The sequence below is a fragment of the Lissotriton vulgaris genome, chromosome 2_1 (genome assembly GCF_964263255.1).
Source record: "Lissotriton vulgaris chromosome 2_1, aLisVul1.2, whole genome shotgun sequence".
NCBI classification, from domain to species: domain Eukaryota; kingdom Metazoa; phylum Chordata; class Amphibia; order Caudata; family Salamandridae; genus Lissotriton; species Lissotriton vulgaris.
Genome location: NC_141687.1, coordinates 1,904,478,644 through 1,904,499,765, shown reverse-complemented (window position 1 = coordinate 1,904,499,765; position 21,122 = coordinate 1,904,478,644).

Sequence of the window (21,122 nt, the reverse complement as noted above, 5' to 3'; positions counted from 1 at the left end):
CCGCCTACAGCAGGTTGGGTGCAGTAAAGTATTAAATGTGGTAAATGAAAAAAAAGCTCCAAAAACATAAATTTAAAGTAAAGTTATGGTCCTCTTTAATTAAGGTGCAGTTGTTTGAAAAGGTTGATCACCCATTACGAAAACTGTTGGATGTGCTGCGTGGTTCACTAACAGAATATCAATGTAAACATCTATAGATGTATAAAATATGGATGAAAAAATATAGAATGCAAAAATATCGACTCCCTATACTTAAACAGGTAAGTACAAAAATAACAACAAAAATATTGATGTTAAAAATATAGTACTACAAAATATAGGTTTTTGTATATATGAAATAAAACAATAAATAATAAATATATTAAACAATACAATTAATTAAACAAACATGAAGTAGATTTAATTACACATTTTAACAAATATAACAAGTAAACTTAATTAAAAAAAGTTAAACATACATTCTAATTAATGGTCGAAACGCGTCGTCTTTTCTGTCGAAAATAATCTTACTTGCTGCAACTGCTGTGGGCTCGCCTGAATTCCTACTCTGCGGAATCTCTGGATCGCAATATATATATATATATATATATATATATGTATATATATATATATATATATATATATATATTCACTGAAAAAACCATAGGTTATAGACCATATATAGTTAGGAATTAGCATTTACAAAACCTTGAAAATTCACTGAAAAAACCATGGGTTATAGACCATATATAGTTAGGGATTAGCATTTACAAAACCTTAATTTACTCGCACAAAACCATTGAAATTCGCATATATAGTTAGTTGCACTAACTATATATCGCGCACCCGCAATCCACTGCTGATGATGTCACATATTACATCATTCATGACATGGTCAGTGACATCACTGATGACATCACTGATGACATCTCATATGACATCACTGATGACATCACTGATGACACCTCAAATGACATCACTGATGACATCTCAAATGACATCACTGATGACATCACTGATAACATCTCATTTGACATTACTGATCACATCACTGATGATATCATTCATGTGATAATACGATGAACCTCTTCAGACTCTAATATAACCTTAGATACAATCAGTGTAAACAGACACTCACAGACTGTCACTCATCCATGGAGTTACTCACACACCTAGTCAGTCCTGCAAAGAATCAATCACACCTCCATTTCCTCAACTATACAGTTATACACACCTTACTTATTCAAACATATACTAACACATATTTACTCTCTTATACAATCCCTGATACAAGTTCACAATGATCCATACAGCCACTCACACATTCACTGGCTCTTATGCACAGTTATTGATATATGTCAACTCTCACATGTACTGTGTTTTACATATGTACTTACTTTGACATGTAGCACTGAGATATCCATTCACTCACCAATACACTCATGCACACAGTCAACCGCCCATACAGCTGTTTCCACATGCACTTTTGAACCCATACATCTAGTGAATCAACAGCTCACACATCTATGCACAGAGTCATACACCTCCCAGCCACCCACACACACACTCAGTCTCCCATACAAATACTTGGGCAACCAATCAATAACCAATATAGTTACTCATATAGCTACTGATCAACACATGCAGCAGTTTACAGAACAACAGATATAATGATGCACAAATTAAGACAGTTTAGTCACTAACCCATGCTCTCAGTGAGACACATTTAATCACTCACTCATACAGTCAGTCATGCACCTACTAAATCCTTCATCCAGACACTTATACATCCACTCATTCTTCAATATGTAAGACATATTTTAACTTTACAGAAACATACAGTCACTGGATGTTGTCATCAGTGATGTCATCAGTGATGTCACTGACCATGTCATGAATGATGTAATATGTGACATCATCAGCAGAGGATTGCGGGTGCGCGATATATAGTTAGTGCAACTAACTGTATATGCGAATTTCAATGGTTTTGTGCGAGTAAATTAAGGTTTTGTAAATGCTAGTCCCTAACTATATATGGTCTATAACCCATGGTTTTTTCAGTGAATTTTCAAGGTTTTGTAAATGCCAATTCCTAACTATATATGGTCTATAACCTATTGTTTTTTCAGTGAATTTCAATGGTTTTTTAATAGCAAATATCAAAAGCTGTAAAATGTCAAGTACGTGGTAGGTAAAAACATTTTCGTATTTATGCACGCTGATGTGCTTTGAACGCTGCCCCCCCCCCCCCCCTCCTCTTTTCTTTTAGGAATATTCTCTATTTGCAGATAGTGAAGGGTAGGTAACACAGGCCTTTGCCCCCGTTGTAATCCGTCGTGCCTGCTTCCCTCTCCATTTGATTGATTGTTATCCTAGCATTTATTGTTTTGGAATTGGTTCTCTTTGGTTCATTCTCTATTTACAAACAAGCACAGAGTTGCAATACTCTGTTTAGTCTTTGCAGATAGTGAAAAATCGTTAAAAAACAAAAGGAATCAAGCAAAATCAGTAGGCCACTAATGGGATCTCTTTTTGACCTCGCTAAAATAGAAACATTATGAACAACCCCTCATGACAAATACGAAACTAGTGAGAGGAACTGAGCTCGACACCCTGATGGCTGCAAGACAGCTCGGCTCCCCCGCCCACCCCACCCAAAATAACGACAAACCCTATGCAAATATTATAAATATAACACACCAGCAAAGTAACAGGGTAAAGCGTTTTATTAAATAACTATTTACATGGCAGCCTGCTGCAACATCCATCACTGTTCCTGTCGAGGTAGCATAGCTGGCGGCCTAGGGGTGGAGGACCGTTGTGCAAATTGCCCGGGGACGACACCATGCGCCAAGACTCGTCCCCAGTACATCCAGAGCTGATGTCCGACAAGTTGTGTGTGAGGATGCCTTGCTGATGCCGCCACCCCCACCACCACCTTTTTGTTGCCTGATCCGGCTAGCTCAATCGATCGAGCATGCGACTCATGCACTCTGATCTCCTTGGCCTCAGTCAAGCATCAATAGTAAGATTTTCATACGTGAGTGTAGGTTCATGGTTTTCCATCCACAGACTAAAAGCCTGGAGTGGGAGTGAAAGAACAATAACTAGGTAAGAAGGAAGGCAGAGGTTGTGGGAAGGACTCTGGATATGGTATGTTGCTTGGTCCCTGAGATGCTTCGATGTCACTGCCTTGCACAAATGGCATAAGTCCTGGATGTTGGGTGCCATAGTTGAGGGTTCGGAGCAGCGCTTGTAACACTGTCTGAAGCTTATTTGCACCTGCTGCAGCTTCACTATTCTCAAAGTAAGTGGGGGCTGTTTGTGGACCTGACTGCATTGGAAAACAATGTGATGCGGTGCCTCCCTGAACCGCTTGACGGAAGCCCCCGAGATGATTGCGCCTGCTCCACACCTTGTCCCACAATCCGTTTGACCTGAAGACACGTCCTGCGGTGCCCTGGTCCGACCATCACATATACCTGCGCCAGGAGACGGCGCGGGGTGCAGTAGAAGGGAGAGGCGGCGCGAACGAGCCTCCCCCACCTCCCCAGGTGGAGGTTTCTCAGCTACACCCCAGCGCTTCACTCGACCAGCTGACTTGCGCCCGCTCTTGCGACACAGTGCCTCGCTCGGCCAGCTGAATTGCGCCTGCTCTTGCTATTACAATGTCTCACCCGCCATGCAACGGAATTGCACCCAATCTTGCGGTACAGCGACAGGCGGCTGCTACGGAGCTCACGAAATGGCGGTCGGTTCCACAGACTTGGGCCTGGCCTGCAAAGATGGCTCTGGGCAACCGTGGAACTCGGACGCTTGACTGCTAAGGCATGGGCCCCATTCCCAAAAGAGTCCCCTCAGCCTTGAAGATTCTACAACAGTCACCGGGACCCCCGACTCCCGCAGGCTTCCGGTGGGGAGCGGCTGCCATGATTGCTTGCGGAATGGCCACAACGTAGCCACGAGATGGTGGTGCTCTCATGCTAACGCCAGCTTCAGTCTGAAACATCCAGAAACACTGTAGACTACCAATTCGATCAGTTCCGGTGGAGCCTCAACGTGACCCGGTAGAGAAGAACTTGCCCTCCCCTCTTTGATTGATAGTTCTTGTTGCCTGTCCCTTCTCTTGTCATTTAACAGAACTTTTTGGTCTGGTGAAAGGGGTTGTGTTCCGACCGCTGGTTGGTGGAGACATTTTGACTATATTCTGGACCTGCGTTGTCGCGTAATGCGTCATATGACGCGCCGCGTTAGCGCACCCGGAAGTGCTCCGATGCGCGAGGCGCAGCTTCCCGGAAACGATCCAGAGCGCGGCGCGCAGCGCGTAACGTAAGCATAACAGGTCATGTGACTTGTTAATAAAACTTTTCATTGGTTCATTTTACTATTGTTATTCTAATGATGAAAGGCTTGGTAATATGACCTAAAAATAACACTTTTCATTGCTTTCGAACATTTTTTTTCCCCAAATGATGAAAGCCCACCTTTTTTTTTCTCACTCTGACTTGTAAAGCAAAGGACCCAGATGCATTTACAGTTTATCACTAACAATGTTCCAGGCTAATGTATTTTCCCGGGAAATTTACAACTGTCCTGCAAGTAAAATATTCCTTTTTCGAGAAAAAGGGCGTTTCTTCGTCCCATGAGGGAGCCGTTGAGCAAAAGAGGCTCGGCTTGCTGTCTTAGTCGCTGATAGGCATGAATATCGGATTCTTATCGATCACTTTATGTTGCAGGAGTGGAAAATACAACAGCCCTTGACCATTTATCTTTACTGCGTTCCTGCGTATTATACCTTTTAATCGTCATGTAATCGGGCTGCTTTATTTCACTTGCCTTTTACTCATTCGAAAACAGTGGCTATTCAAAACTATACCAAAAAAGGTAGTACTACCATGTTTTGTTTTAAAAACCTTTATTGTGAAAATGTCAGTATACAAATACGGGCCTATAACCACGTGGGCCGGCCACGGAGCAAACTGTATTCGTATATGATGAGGGGACATTTACACTGTAGAAGAACGTAATGGGCGGGCCATTAGGTTGCAAGAACTAAGGTGTCTCACAGTTGCGGAATCGGTGGACGTACATTTTATAATTAAAGTATGACAGGGCCAGTTACAATAAAATTATGTAGATATACATTTGCGGGCAAGTACCATGGGTGACGTTAATTCGAACTTTCAATAGTACAGAAATCAATAACACATCAGAACTTAATATCAATAGGGATGTCCAAATGTTCAATCAGTACTTGTCATTGGTGGATGTACTGGCAGGTCGGGGGTTATCCACCAAATCTCGTATTTGGGCAGCACTGTAATTCATCGGGTGCCACCTCTCCATATGGCGATGCATGGTATGATTACCATAACTATATTTTTTTTCGGTTCCTCTGGAGAGTACATTGTGGCAGATGAGACAGGTAACGTACCGGGCATTTACCTTTTTTTCATGTTGAGGAAATGAAAAAAATGACCAACATGTGCATGTTTCAAATTTTTTGTATCTTTCAATAGTACAGTAATCAATAACACATCAGACCTTAATATCAATAGGGATGTCCAAATGTTCAATCAGTACTCATCCCCGCCCGCCATGTGCTTCAAAAGTGCATACGTATCTCGTGATATCAAGGCTGGGCAACAAGTACACAACAAGGAGTCTTTTTTTCATGTTGAGGAAATGAAAAAAATTACCAACATGTGCATGTTTCAAATTTTTTGTATCTTTCAATAGTACAGTAATCAATAACACATCAGAACTTAATATCAATAGGGATGTCCAAATGTTCAATCAGTACTCGTCCCCGCCCGCCATGTGCTTCAAAACTGAATACGTATCTCGTGATATCAAGGCTGGGCAACCAGTACACAACAAGGAGTTACGAGTCCCATTTATACCGGCGCCATTTTGGGCGAGGCCGGGCAGGTCCAGGATATAGTCAAAATGTCTCCACCAACCAGCGGTCGGACCAGAACCCCTTTCAGCAGTCCAAAAAGGTTCAGTTAAATGACAACAGAAGAGATAGGCAACAAGAACAATCAGTCAAAAGAGGGGACGCTTTTGGGAATGGGGCCCATGCCCTAGCAGGCAAGCGTCCGAGTTCCAAGGTGTCCCAGGGCCATTTTAGTGGACCAGGCCCAAATCCAAAGAGCCGGCCACCATTTTGAGAGTCCTGTTGCAGCCGGCTATCGCTGCACCCCAAAAGTGGGCGCAATTCAGCTGGATGGCGGGTGAGTCACTGTACCGCAAGAGCGGGCGGAACTCAGCTGGATGGCGGGCAAGACGCTGTACCGCAGCAGCGAACGCAACTCAGCTGGATGGCGGGTGAGGCACTGTGCCGCAAGAGCGGGCGGAACTCAGCTGGACGGCGAGGGAAACGCTAAGAGGCGCCCCACTGTAGATGAGGTGCCTCCACCTGGGGAGGCGGGAGAGGCCCGTTTACGCCGCCTCCCCCCCCCCCCGGGCACCCCACGCCGTCTTTCGGCGCAGCATTGTAGGATGGCCACACCAGTGAAACTTGCTGGACAACACCTCGATGCCATCCGGAGCATCAGGGGCTGCTCAGAAACAAAATGTGCCATTTTCCTGAAAATTTCAGCCGATTCCGTCCACAAACGCCAAAGTTATTAGACATAGAATTTTCAAAAGTTCCATAGAGAAAAAATCCTAACTATATATTCCTACTGGCGACCGCCAGTAGGTATTATATATACATATATATATATATATATATATATATATACATATATATATATATATATATATATATATATATATATATATATACATATATATATATATATATATATATATATATATATATATATATATATATATATATATATATAAATTATATATATATCCAATTACCACTCCTGGTGCATAGACTCACCAAATAACGAGAAACCGACACTTGGAATTCATACGACTGCAGGCAAAAATATTTCATGAGTTCTTTATTGTTATTCCATCAGGGCATGCAGGGCGAGATGACGCGTTTCGGCCAACAGCGTGGCCTTAAATATATATATATATATATATATATATATATATATATATTACCTACTGGCTCTTCCTCTGTGTCTGATTGCCCAGGCCGGTCCCAGGCTATCACCTAGCCCTGCGGATGTAGTTTATGGCCCCAACTGTAAAGAATCACCCCTCTTCAAAGGAGTTACAGTAGATCAAGGCCCCCACCCCATGAGATCCGTCACACCACACGCGTTCCTACTATCTGATAACGATCCTGTATTGTGATTGGGGAGGGGATTCTCACTGTAAGGGTGTGTGGGACCGAGCCTGAAGCGGAAGATTCCAGGGATGCCTTTTTGTACATCAAAGTCTTCACAATTATGTGTCACATTAAAAATATATAGCACTCCAACAAAGTAGTAGGATTATAACACTTTAATAACTTATAAATATATACAACGCTCCAACAAAGTAAACACGTTAAAAAAAATTTTTTTAAACAACTATTTACATGGCAGCCTGCTGCAACATCCTTCTCAAAGCAACAATGGGCTGCTTTTGTCTGTCTTTTAGTCGGCAAAATCCGTCGGCCTGTGAGGTGGCGTCAGTAGTGGTCCGTTGTGCGAATAGGCCGAAGGCAGCACAACGCGCCGAGATCCGGACGGCACCCAGGTGGTGTCCAGTAAGTTGCCGCACTGGTCTGGCCATCCTACAATGCTGCGCCGAAAAACGGCGTGGGGCGCCCCGGGGGGGGGGGGGGGGGGGAGGGGGGAGGCGGCGCGAACGGGCCTCCCCCGCCTCCCCAGGTGGAGGCTCCTCTGCTGCAGTGGGGCGCCCTTTAGCGTTTCAGTCGCCATTCAGCTGTCCAAAAAGTTCTGTTAAATGACAACAGAAGGGACAGGCAACAAGAACCATCAGTCAAAGAGGGGAGGGCAAGTTGTTCTCTACCGGGTCACGTTGGGGCTCCACCGGAACTGATCGAATTGGTAGTCTACAGTGTTTTTGGATGTTTCAGACTGAAGCTGGCGTCAGCATGAGAGCACCACCATCTCGTGGCTACGTCGTGGCCATTCCGCGAGCAATCATGGCAGTCGCTCCCCACCGGAAGTCTACGGGAGTCGGGGGTCCCGGTGACTGTTGTAGAATCTTCAAGGCTGAGGGGACTCTTTTGGGAATGGGGCCCATGCCCTAGCAGTCAAGCGTCTGAGTTCCACGGTTGCCCAGAGCCATCTTTAAAACAGAAAATGTTTTTACCTACCACGTACTTGACATTTTAAAGCTTTTGATATTTGCTATTAAAAAACCATTGAAATTCACTGGAAAAAACCATAGGTTATAGACCATATATAGTTAGGAATTAGCATTTACAAAACCTTGAAAATTCACTGAAAAAACCATGGGTTATAGACCATATATAGTTAGGAATTAGCATTTACAAAACCTTATTTTACTCACACAAAACCATTGAAATTTCATATATAGTTAGTTGCACTAACTATATATCGCGCACCCGCAATCCACTGCTGATGATGTCACATATTACATCATTCATGACATGGTCAGTGACATCACTGATGACATCACTGATGACATCTCAAATGACATCACTGATGACATCTCAAATGACATCACTGATGACATCACTGATGACATCTCAAATGACATCACTGATGACATCACTGATGACATCTCATTTGACATTACTGATCACATCACTGATGATATCATTCATGTGATAATACGATGAACCTCTTCAGACTCTAATATAACCTTAGATACAATCAGTGTAAACAGACACTCACAGACTGTCACTCATCCATGGAGTTACTCACACACCTAGTCAGTCATGCAAAGAATCAATCACACCTCCATTTCCTCAACTATACAGTTATACACACCTTACTTATTCAAACATATACTAACACATATTTACTCTCTTATACAATCCCTGATACAAGTTCACAATGATCCATACAGCCACTCACACATTCACTGGCTCTTATGCACAGTTATTTATATATGTCAACTCTCACATGTACTGTGTTTTACATATGTACTTACTTTGACATGTAGCACTGAGATATCCATTCACTCACCAATACACTCATGCACACAGTCAACCGCTCATACAGCTGTTTCCACATGCACTTTTGAACCCATACATCTAGTGAATCAACTGCTCACACATCAATGCACAGAGTCATACACCTCCCAGCCACCCACACACACACTCAGTCTCCCATACAAATACTTGGGCAACCAATCAATAACCCATATAGTTACTCATATAGCTACTGATCAACACATGCAGCAGTTTACAGAACAACAGACATAATGATGCACAAATTAAGACAGTTTAGTCACTAACCCATGCACTCAGTGAGACACATTTAATCACTCACTCATACAGTCAGTCATGCACCTACTAAATCCTTCATCCAGACACTTATACATCCACTCATTCTTCAATATGTAAGACATATTTTAACTTTACAGAAACATACAGTCACTGGGTGTTGTCATCAGTGATGTCATTTGAGATGTCATCAGTGATGTCATCAGTGATGTCACTGACCATGTCATGAATGATGTACTATGTGACATCATCAGCAGTGGATTGCGGGTGCGCGATATATAGTTAGTGCAACTAACTATATATGAAATTTCAATGGTGTTGTTTGAGTAAAATAAGGTTTTGTAAATGCTAATTCCTAACTATATATGGTCTATAACCCATGGTTTTTTCAGTGAATTTTCAAGGTTTTGTAAATGCTAATTCCTAACTATATATGGTCTATAACCTATGGTTTTTTCAGTGAATATATATATATATATATATATATATATATATATATATATATATATATATATATATATTCACGCTCCACTTGCACCTCCTCAGGGCGCACTTCAAGAACGGGTGCCTCAAACGTGGCGGTGCAGCCGCGAACATATCCCGCTCATTTGTCGCCGTCTGGAAATAAGAAAGGCACTCGCAGGGCTTACTGCAAAATAGGGTTTTATATTTTTTAAGTTCGTGGACGCAACCATGAAAGACGCGTTTCGCCTATGGCTTAGTCTGATATTTCATAAAAACCACCATTCAAACTTACACTTTTAAACCATTGGTGATTACACAAGTCACATGATGTAAGTTTGTCAATACAATCAAGGAGGGACTACAGCGTATGTTATTTTGGCCGCCATCTTAACACTGTAAAAACCCGCTTGAACACAATTTGCAGTTCTTCAGGTATACATTAATAAGGTTGATCCTAATAATTCCTAGATCACATTATTAAGTAACAGTTATAATGCCGTGTATCGGCAAAGTTTAAAACTATAATTCAGCCGTGTATCGGCATGGCCCTCCCAATTGCGACGACAATATTTGTACAATTCATGTGACCATAATAGTTCAAAAAACATGCAGCTTAAAGATTCTGTTTCTTAATCTCCTAAATGGACCAACATCTCCTCACACATGTTGAGTCCATTCGGAGTTTTCGTTCCCAAATCAAAAACCCTATTTTGCAGTAAGCCCTGCGAGTGCCTTTCTTGTTTCCAGACGGCGACAAATGAGCGGGATATATATATATATATATAAGTATATATATATATATATATATATATATACTTTAAAACATTTAATAAACTATTAATTTGTTTTATAATTTTAAAATTATATAAACATGTACATATGTATGAGAAAAGAGATGTATGTAGAGGAGGCCGAAAATCAATTGAATTATAAACAAGCATTTACAATGCAATGGTCTCGGCTTTGTTAAAGTTAGAGTTATTGGCATTGCAAATGGCATTTATTCCATTTTCTGATTGTTTAAAAACATAAATAAATTGTATTTTCATTTACAATGGCCATAGGTGAGCATTAGAGAGTAGTAGAGAGTATTAGCGGACACAGAGCCACACACACACACACACGCACACACACACACACACACACACACACACACACACACACACACACACACACACACACACACACACACACAGAGCCACACAGAGAACTCCACACACAAAGCCACACACACACACACACACACACAGAGCACACACACACAGAGCCACACATCCACACACACACACAGAGCCACACACACACACACAGAGCCACACACACACACACACAAACACACACACACACACAGACACACACACACACACAGCCACACGCACACACACAGCCACACACACACAGCACACACAAAGACACAGCCACACACAAAGACACAGCCACACACACACACACAGCCACACACACACACAGAGCCACACTCACACACACAGTCACACACACACAGACAGAGCCAGACACACACACAGACAGAGCCACACACACACAGACAGAGCCCCCCACACACAGACAGAGCCACACACACACACACAGACAGAGCCACATACACACACACAGAGCCACACACACACACACAGAGCCACACACACACACAGTCAGAGCCACACTCACACACACAGACAGAGCCGCACAGACAGAGCCACACACACACAGACACACACCCACACACACAGACAGAGCCACACACACACACACAGACAGAGCTACACACAGACAGAGCCACGCACATACACAGACAGAGCAACACAACACGCAGAGAGAGCCACACACACACACACAGACAGAGCCACACACAGACAGAGCCACACACACACAGACAGACAGAGCCACACACACACTCAGACAGAGCCACAAACACACAGACAGAGCCATACGCACACAGACAGAGCCACATACACACACACACACATCCATGTAACTTGTCTCACTTATGCAGCACTGTTCTTGTCCCTGCAGTGTCTCTACTATTTCAGTCCTGTGAACAGCTCAACTTCTGTTCCTGCAGCATCTCTCTTGGTGGGCTAGCATTTTCCTTGTCCTCGCAGTGCCCCTGTTCCTGCAGAAATGTTCACGCGGCCCGTTCCCTAGAACAAGTTTCTCATCCACAGGGTGCTTTTCCTGCTGCACTCCAGTCACTGGCGCGTTCATGTCCCCGCAGCATCTCTCGTGGTCCTGAGCACTTTTCCTGTCCCTGCAATCACATTTCCGCATCGCCTCTCCTGGTCCTGCAGCATCCCTACTCCTGGTACTGCGTCGCCTCCCCTGGTCCTGCATCTCTCTGTGGTTCTGATCCACTTCTGTCCCTGTGGCCCCCCTTCAGCCATCGCTGTCCTGCTCCTATACTGCCTCCCCGCAGCCCCTCGCTGCACCGGTCCCCGCTGCTCCCTCCAGACTAAACCTTTCTTTCCGGCTGTCTCCCTCTCGCCTGCTCCTGACTCAGCTCTCCTCTCCCCTTCCTCTACCTTCCCTTAATCCTGGGTTTTATGGACTCAGGCATTAAGAGAATTCGCCTGCAATTTGGGATTAGACAAAATACTCTTATTACATAAAGGGGGCTAGTGCTACACAATACCTCCAGAGCTTCAGCCGGGGGCCGAGCACACGAGCTCTGCACGGCAGCCTCCCTGGCGGGCTTCAAAGCACCTTAGGGTGCATGTGTTCCAGGGGCGCGGGCACCCCGAAGTCCCCGCCCTGAACCTTTGGCTTCCCTGGAGGACCAGACCGCTGGCAGAGTGGGGCCTGGAACCTATCCCAGCAGGTACGGGGGCTCTGGGAGGGCAGCAGGGCCTGCCTGGAAGGCAATTGACGCCTTCTGAGATGTGTGTGCTGAGGACGGAGGAGGGCTGCGGGCAGAGGAAAGGGGGGAGGCGAGAGCGGGACGGAGGAGGGCTGCGGGCAGAGGGAAGGGGGGAGGCGAGAGCGGGACGGAGGAGGGCTGCGGGCAGAGGGAAGGGGGGAGGCGAGAGTGGGACGGAGAAGGGCTGGGGGCAGAGGGAAGGGGAGGAGACGAACGGAGCCGAGCAGCTGCAGAAAGAGCCTACGTGTAATCCGCTCCGCAGGGCGGCCCCGGTCACCGAAACAAAACAAGCGCAGGCAAGGAACAGAGCAAACCTACCGGCTTCAGACCTTTTGCCATCAAAATAAATTGAAATTTCATCCGCGGGCCGCCAGCAGGGCCTTGCGCCGCTCAGCTTTCCAGCTGTCTTTACTCAATGCATTCCCTTCAGGGTCTGTCCTTTTCTTCATAGGAAACCCTGCTTCCCCGAGCATCTACCTCACGCCCTGCCTCTGGAAGATTCCTTGATTCTAGCGGGCCTGGTGGCAGGTGCCGGGCCCCGTGAGGCCGTCCAGAGGCCCCGCTCCAGAAAGCTGTCGCCGGCGGCCCGGAGCCCGCGCAAGGGGTTGACCGCCGGTGGCTCGCGCCACCGGCCCCTGCCCGCGGGTCTCGTCACGAGGTGGGGATGGGGGAGGAGGGCTGCAGGGGAGGGCCGCGAGAACACTTTGGATTGTGAAGAGGCAGACTCCATGGCACCAGCCCTCCCCGCACGCCTCTCTTTACCCCTCAGCCAGGAGGGAAAAAAGAGGCTTTTTTCACTGTAAATAAAGTAAGGCATTAATAGACAAATTGCCTGACAGGCAGGGGGTCAAATGGACGTGGAAAGTGATCTCTCGGGCTTTAAAACTTTTTTCTCTTTTATAACAGGGCTGCATGCTTCAGGGCCCCCGAGTACCAACAAAGAAGCCACGGAAGGCTTAACAAATCATGGAGGTGGGCAGGGGAGTGAAATAGGCAGTAGAGCCAATGCGCTGCTAAATAATTAAAGAAGCCACGGAAGGCTTAATAAGCGCCACCACGTTTCTCCGAGGCGAAGCAAGAATGCCTCAGAGAAACCAGCGTCATTTTCAGATTCGGGGGCGTGGTTTTCTTTCTCTCCTCTTCCCATTGGCTGGAAGGTAAAATTCCAGCCAATGGGAAGAGGAGAGAAAGAAAACAAGAAAGAAGCTAAAAAAGACGCCCCCGAATCGGAAAAAGACGGGCTTGAACAGAGTGACACCCCTCTCCTCCAAGGGCTGGCCTCCGTTTAGGAAGCCAGCCAATGGAGAAGAAGGGCGGGTACTGTAGCCACTCTAGAAAACATTAAATCTCTGACCGAGACTGTGCAAGCGCAGCCTACGGTCCTCGACCTAAATAAATCTCTGACCGAGACTGCGCAAGCCCCACCTACGGTCCTCGACCTAAAAAAGTAACATCTTAACAGTAAAATATGCATGGGATGATTTTAACCGCAAGCTACTGGCTTGGAAATCTGCGGTCTGCTTAGCACGGAGGAGTTCAAGTTTCTAAAAGTGGACTACCCCATGGTGCCAACAATATACTTTATCCCAAAGGTCCACAAGGACATTTACAAACCACTGGGGAGGCCCATTATATCGGCCATTGGCAGAAAATTTGAAAATACATCCATACATGTGGATTTCTTCTTACAAGATCTGGTGAAGAAACTCCCGTCGTACATACAAGATACAGGGGACTTCCTTCGTAAGATCAAGAGGATTGAATGGGATGTGGACTGCCTGTTGATTTTACTTGATGTGGTATCATTGTATACTAGTATACATTATCGAGACGGTTTAATGGCAGCTGAATTCTATTTGAATACTATACCAAGACAATTCAGTATGCACAACAAAATGCTATTGTCTATGATTGCCACATGTTTGGAAAATAACTTCTTTCTTTTCAATAACCAAATCTTCCAACAGGTCAGGGTAGTTGCCATGGGGGCCTGCTTTTCTCCCAGTTATGTCTGTCTTCATGTGGGCATGTGGGAGGAGCGGGTTCTCATGCAACACATAGCGACACACTCTCCAGACATGTTCTATGTTGGTATAGGTTCATTAACGACCTGTTTTGGTGTGGTAGGGCAATGAAAAGGATGCGCTAGACTTTATTTCAGAGTTGAATAACAACAGCTTAAATTTACAATTTACAGCAACAATGAGCAAGGAAAGCATAATCTTTTTGGACGTGGAGATTTTTACCTCCAACAATAGGCTACAAACACGCCTTCATAGAAAATCTATGGCTGACAACAAAGTGCTGCATGCCTATAGTCCTCATCCACCTCATTTGATCAACAGCATTACCTATGGGGAAATGCTGCTGATTAGGAGAATATGCAGCGCAGAAATGTACTGCATACAGGCCCAGCAAGCCAGTAGGGATCAGTTCTTGGCTAGAGGATATTCTCAGAGTGTAGTGGCATCCACCATCAACAAAGCCAATAAATAGCAACGCTCAGAGATATTGGCTGACCGTCCCAAAAAGGAGGCTAATCTGTCTCAATCGATTGACCAGCCCACAAGGCTGGTGCTGACGTTCAATCGACAGCACAAGACACTGAGAAAGATAGTGAATAAAAACTGGGCACTAGTCTTGAACAATCCTATCTTGGGGGAACGAATATCTGCAACCCAGAATATCACGTATAGGTTAACAGGTTCCATGAGTACTGCTTTGGTCAAGAGTAGCCCTGAGATCACCACCCCCAAAAATTGGCTCAGTAGCAGAACAGGGTTCTTCAAATGCTCCAGCTGTAGAGCATGTAAGCAAGGTTACAACACCAAAACATATACCACCCCTTTCACACAGAAACCAGTTGCAATTACAACATTTCTCAATTGCAAGACAGAATTTGCAGTGTATGTGCTGGAGTGTCCGTGTGGCCTTCGCTAAGTGGGCAGCACTAAGCTGCAGGTTCACAAGCGGATACTACAGCACATGCAGGCAATAACCAACAATGATGCTGCGTATACCGTGGCAAGACACTTCAAAGAACAGCATGGCAGTGACACATCACTTGAAATATTTTGCCATTTACACAGTATTGCCACTTAGAAGGGGTGGCAACCGAGAATATCTCTTGCGCAAATTGGAGACCCAATACATATTAGCAATAGATTGCAAAGTACCGCAGGGCATGGATTGCAAGTGAGGATTTCTTCACTTGCTTATAGGATTCTTAGTCTCATGCACTAGTCATTTGCACTCTTCTTTTAGCTGAAACAGTTGTATAATTGCTTTTTTTATCTGGAACATAAATTTTAGGGTAATTTAGTTATAATTTTTACATTCATTGCGGCTGCATTTTGGTAGGGGATAGCACTTTATGATTTTACATGCACTAGCACTTTAAGGGATATAACCATGGATTTAAGCCCACTTGGGCAGGATGTGTCTCAAAACACAATGCAAAGCGTTTGCAATCATATGCATGATTGACTTAAATTAAGTATGAGCCAGGGTATAACATTTGATCAGTGGGCCAATCACAGCGGCCAAGAAGCTGTGTACACATCGGGAGGATGAGAAGGATCTTGGAGGCATTTTGTATATTGTATGCATGGCCTTGATTTCTCATATCAGAATATAAACTAAAAAGTTTTAACCCGTTATCCGCAGAACCTGCCCATTTAAAATGTCAAATCGAGCATGTATTTAAAATGGATTTTAATTTAATTTTAATTGTGTGTGTACTATGCCCAATATTTATATGGCTCAGAGAATAAGTATTTATTTATTTATTTATTGTCAAGCACATTTTGCACATATTTATATCTATTTTAGAATTATGTATATGTGACACCGTGTTGAGCATTGGGGACCTACAGAGAATATTTTGTTTATTTCCATGATGACGTTATTCACGAGTGTTTTACTGAGCACTAGCATTTAATAAATGAAAAAATGACTCAGTTTTGTGTCATGTGATCAAGGCCTTGTGAGAGGCAGAAACGCGTCATGGCAGAGGTGCAAGAGTTTATCCAATAAACTGTACATTTGCACTGAATCCTGGGTCTGCTACTTCGTCTATGTTGCAGTTTTTGGTGGTGACGTATTCCTGTGAATGTACATATATATATATATATATATATATATATATATATATATATATATATATATATATATATCAATAGCATACACTCTATTTAAAAAAAACATTCTATCATAAATTAAAGCATTAAACTATTTGAAAATCTTTAAACTGGAATTTACTACTCCAGTCAGTGCAACAGTAGCAAAAGTGTTGGCTAGCGGAGGGGTAAAAATTACTAATCCCACTCCATTGAGTGCAACAATAGGGAAAGTGTTGGATAGCTGAGGGGTAAAAATTACTCTTCCCACTCCAGTGAATGTAACAGTAGGGAAAGTGTTGGATAGAAGACGGGTAAAAATTACTATTCCCACTCCAATGAGTGCAACAGTACGGAAAGTGTTGTATAGCAGAGGCGTAAAAATTACTACTCCCGCTCCAGTGAGTGCAACAGTAGGGAACGTTTTGGATAGCGGAGAGATATAATGTACTATTCCCACTCCAATGAGTGCAACAGTAGGGTAAGTGTTAGATAGCAGAGGGGTAACAATTACTATTCTTACTTTAGTAAGTGCAAAAATAGGAAAAGTGTTGGATATTAAAGGGGTGAAAATTACTATTTCCACTCCAGTGAGAGCAACTGTAGGGAAATTGTTGGATTGCTTGGGGATAAAATTTACTTTTTCCACTCCAATAATTGTAATAGTAGGGAAAGTGTTGGATAGATGAGGGGTAAAAATTACTATTCCCCCTTTAGTGAGTGCAACATTAGGGATAGTGTTGGAGAGCGGAGGGATAAAAATTACTATTCACACGCCAGTGATTGCAACAGTAGGAAAAGTATTGGATGGTGGAGGGATAAAATGTACTTGTACTATTCCCACTCTAATCAATGCAACAGTAGGGAAACTATTGGATTGCGGAAGTGTGAAAATTAATATTCTTACTCCGCTCAGTTCAAAATTAAAAACAAACAAAATATTAACAACAACAAAAACTATTTAAAAAACAAAAGAAATCAATAAATATATAAATGTTAAAAATTAAAATGCAAAAATATTTAATACAAAAATTAAAAACAAATATTATAATGTTAAATACATATCACAATTACCTACAAATATTATATTAAATAAAATAAAGAATAAAGTAATTTTCAAACAAATAAATATTTTTAAATTGGAAATACTTTAGAAACAAAACCATTAATTATTATGTAAATGTACTTTTTATATATTTCTTATCCCATCACACCACACAATTCAAAACCAACATCTAATTTTTTTTCAATTTACTACCTTAATTAACATAGTTAATTAACAAACAAAAAAATGATTATTTAAAAAACAAATTAAAACTTATCAAAATTAATAAACTTCTTACACTTTACCCCTATAATCCACACAATCCACAGCTAAAATGCAATAGTAAAAAATGTATTACACAATTAAAACTTATTTTCAATTAAAAAAACGAATAGTATTTAACAATTAATTATAAAGTAAGTACAATTATTTTAACCCCCACCCTTATCGCTATAAAAGTAAAACCCCCATTCAAAAAAATATAAACAATTACCCTAATTAAATATCAATTAATTAATTAATTATTATTAATGATCAACTAAATATTAAATAAATAAACATAAATTACTTCCCACCCTTTACCCATATAAACTCCACAACACACCCCTAAAATTAAATACACAATTTCCATTTTAATTTTCAATTATTAATTATTTTAATTAACAACTAATTATGAATTACTTAAACATAAATTTCAACCCTTTACCCCTATAAACCCCACAATCCGCACCTAAATTTAGTTACACAATTTCCATAATTAATTTACAATCAATTAATTAATATAAATTAGCAACTAATTATTTATGAATCAAAAATGAACTAATTCCTACCCTATACCCCCATAAACCTCACAACCCGCACCTATTACCATAATTAATTATGAATGAATTAATATCAATAAACAACACATTAATAATTAATTACAAATAAATGACTTCTCACAATTAACACTATAAAATCTTAATGAAATAAATATTAATTAATAAAAAATAATAATTTATTATAATTAAATTATTTCCCTCCCTATTTAATTAAATTAAAATTGATAAGTACTAAAAATGTAACACATACATCAAAAAACATAACCAATACTTATACAAAAACAACATGCATCACATACATTTAAAATATATACTAAAATACATAACACTAAATTAACAAATCGATATTTTAAACAACTATGTTTTTGCAAAGGATATTAATGACTTGTATATTTTTAAATACGATATTTCTGACCTTAAAAGCAATAATATTGACCACAATATTCTTTCTGTCGATATTTCTGTCACAATATTTCCAACTCGATATTTGTGTAAATCGACATTTCCAACTCGATATTCTGTCTGAATACCGTGTTGTATGATCAAAAAAAAAAAAGTCCATAGTTAGCTTTGGTTAAGACCATGTATATTTAAAAGTTAAAACAAAAAAAAATGAACTTCACGGTTAGGATCACTGTTCGTAAGCCATACAATAGCCGTATAAGCTAACATACCATATGCAAGGCTTATGACCTTGTAATATTTTAACCAATAAATAACAACACCTGAATGCACAATTGAATTAAATAACAACACATGCTCAAACCAATAAATAATACCACATGTATAGTCTCTGTCATTGTGTTATGGGCAATGAGTTGTAATCTCATTTGTTCAAGGTGAAAACAACGTTGAGTGTGTCATAAAAAAGCATTTGATAGTAAAGTCCCAATGGAAAATGTGCTCTACACTATGACATAAATTACTAAATGGACTTGCACCAAACTTGGCATGAAAGCAGAACTTCACATGGGGCCCCGTTAGGATGGTGGTTGGATTGCCCCCGCCGGGCCGGCGGTAGTCACCACCGGCCCGGCGGGGGTAATCTGCCCGCCATCCCTGTAGAAAAGACCCCCACTATATTATAATGGCTGGGGGGTCCGCAGGGGACGGAAAGACCGTCTGCCGCTTTTCCGCCCGTTCGACATGTCGACCGGGTGGAAAAGGGTTCAATATGGTGGCAGTGTCTTTCAGACACCGCCAGCCATATTAGAATTAGCATTGTTGAATGCCTTTCCGAGGCGGCATTGCCGCCACGGAAAGGCATACAGAGTCTGCTTGGGGGGTCCGTTGTGGGCCCCTATGGACTCCAGAGGGGGTGGGGGATGCAGCCTGCCTTTCAAAGAACAACGTGGCAGGCACTGTGAGGGGCCTGTCACGTTGTGCTTTGAAAAGCACAACATGCAAAAATACGGGATGCGACCGCCAGTGTGGCGGGCGCATCATAATGGGGTGTGCGGGACCATCGATAGCATTGCGGGCGGTCCCATTTCCCAACTGCTATGGTGGGCGGACGAAGTCCGCCACAATACTAATGTGCCCCTTAGTATCCGTGTTGTTTATTTACGGTTTCTTGTCAGTAGCTGCTCCGATATTTTAAAAAAAGGTGTCAGGTGGGTTTCGAAGGTTTCATTTTATGTACATCTTGACCCTGGAAAATGAATTTTGGGACTGCTCGCCTTTTGGCATAGATGGATAAAACTTGGCAGATATTTGTAATTTTTAGCTAAGTCTTGGTATTTTCACTCTTGGTATTTTCACATTCAGGCAAATCCATTAAAAGAGGCCCGATAAAAAACGAAGGGGGGACACAAACAAAGTGTTAATTTATTAATAACTGTGTAACACATCTGCCCAAGATTTGGCAGAAGTTTTGATGAATGAGTTTCTATTGGTATATCAAGTTTTTTGCCAATCTGTCATGGGCAACGTTGCCAGAGTTGACAAGTTTCTATTGCTAATTAATTTGATACTTCATGACATGACTTCATGAAATGTGACAGCCAGTTAGCAAATTTCCCCTCATAAATGGATTTCAGGTTTCGTGAATTTCCATTGAAGAGGAAAGTGGGTCACAGGTGTGCTATGTTGTGATTTGCTAATAAATTTAGCACTACGAAGTTAATTGGCAGCAAACTTGGCATGAAAGCAGAACTTCACATGGGCCCCATTAGGATGGTGGTTGGATTGCCCCCGCCGGGCCGGCGGTAGTCACTGCCGGCCCGGCGGGGGTAATCTGCACGCCATCCCTGTAGAAAAGACCCCCACCATATTATAATGGCTGGGGGGTCCGCAGCGGACAGAAAGACCGTCCGCCGCTTTTCCGCCCCGTCGACATGTTGACCGGGTGGAAAAGGGTTCAATATGGTGACAGTGTCTTTCAGACACCGCCAGCCATATTAGAATTTGCATTTTTGAATGCCTTTCCGTGGCAGCAGAAAGGCATGCGGAGTCTGCTTGGGGGGCCCGTTGCGGGCCCCCATGGACTCCAGAGGGGGTGGGGGGT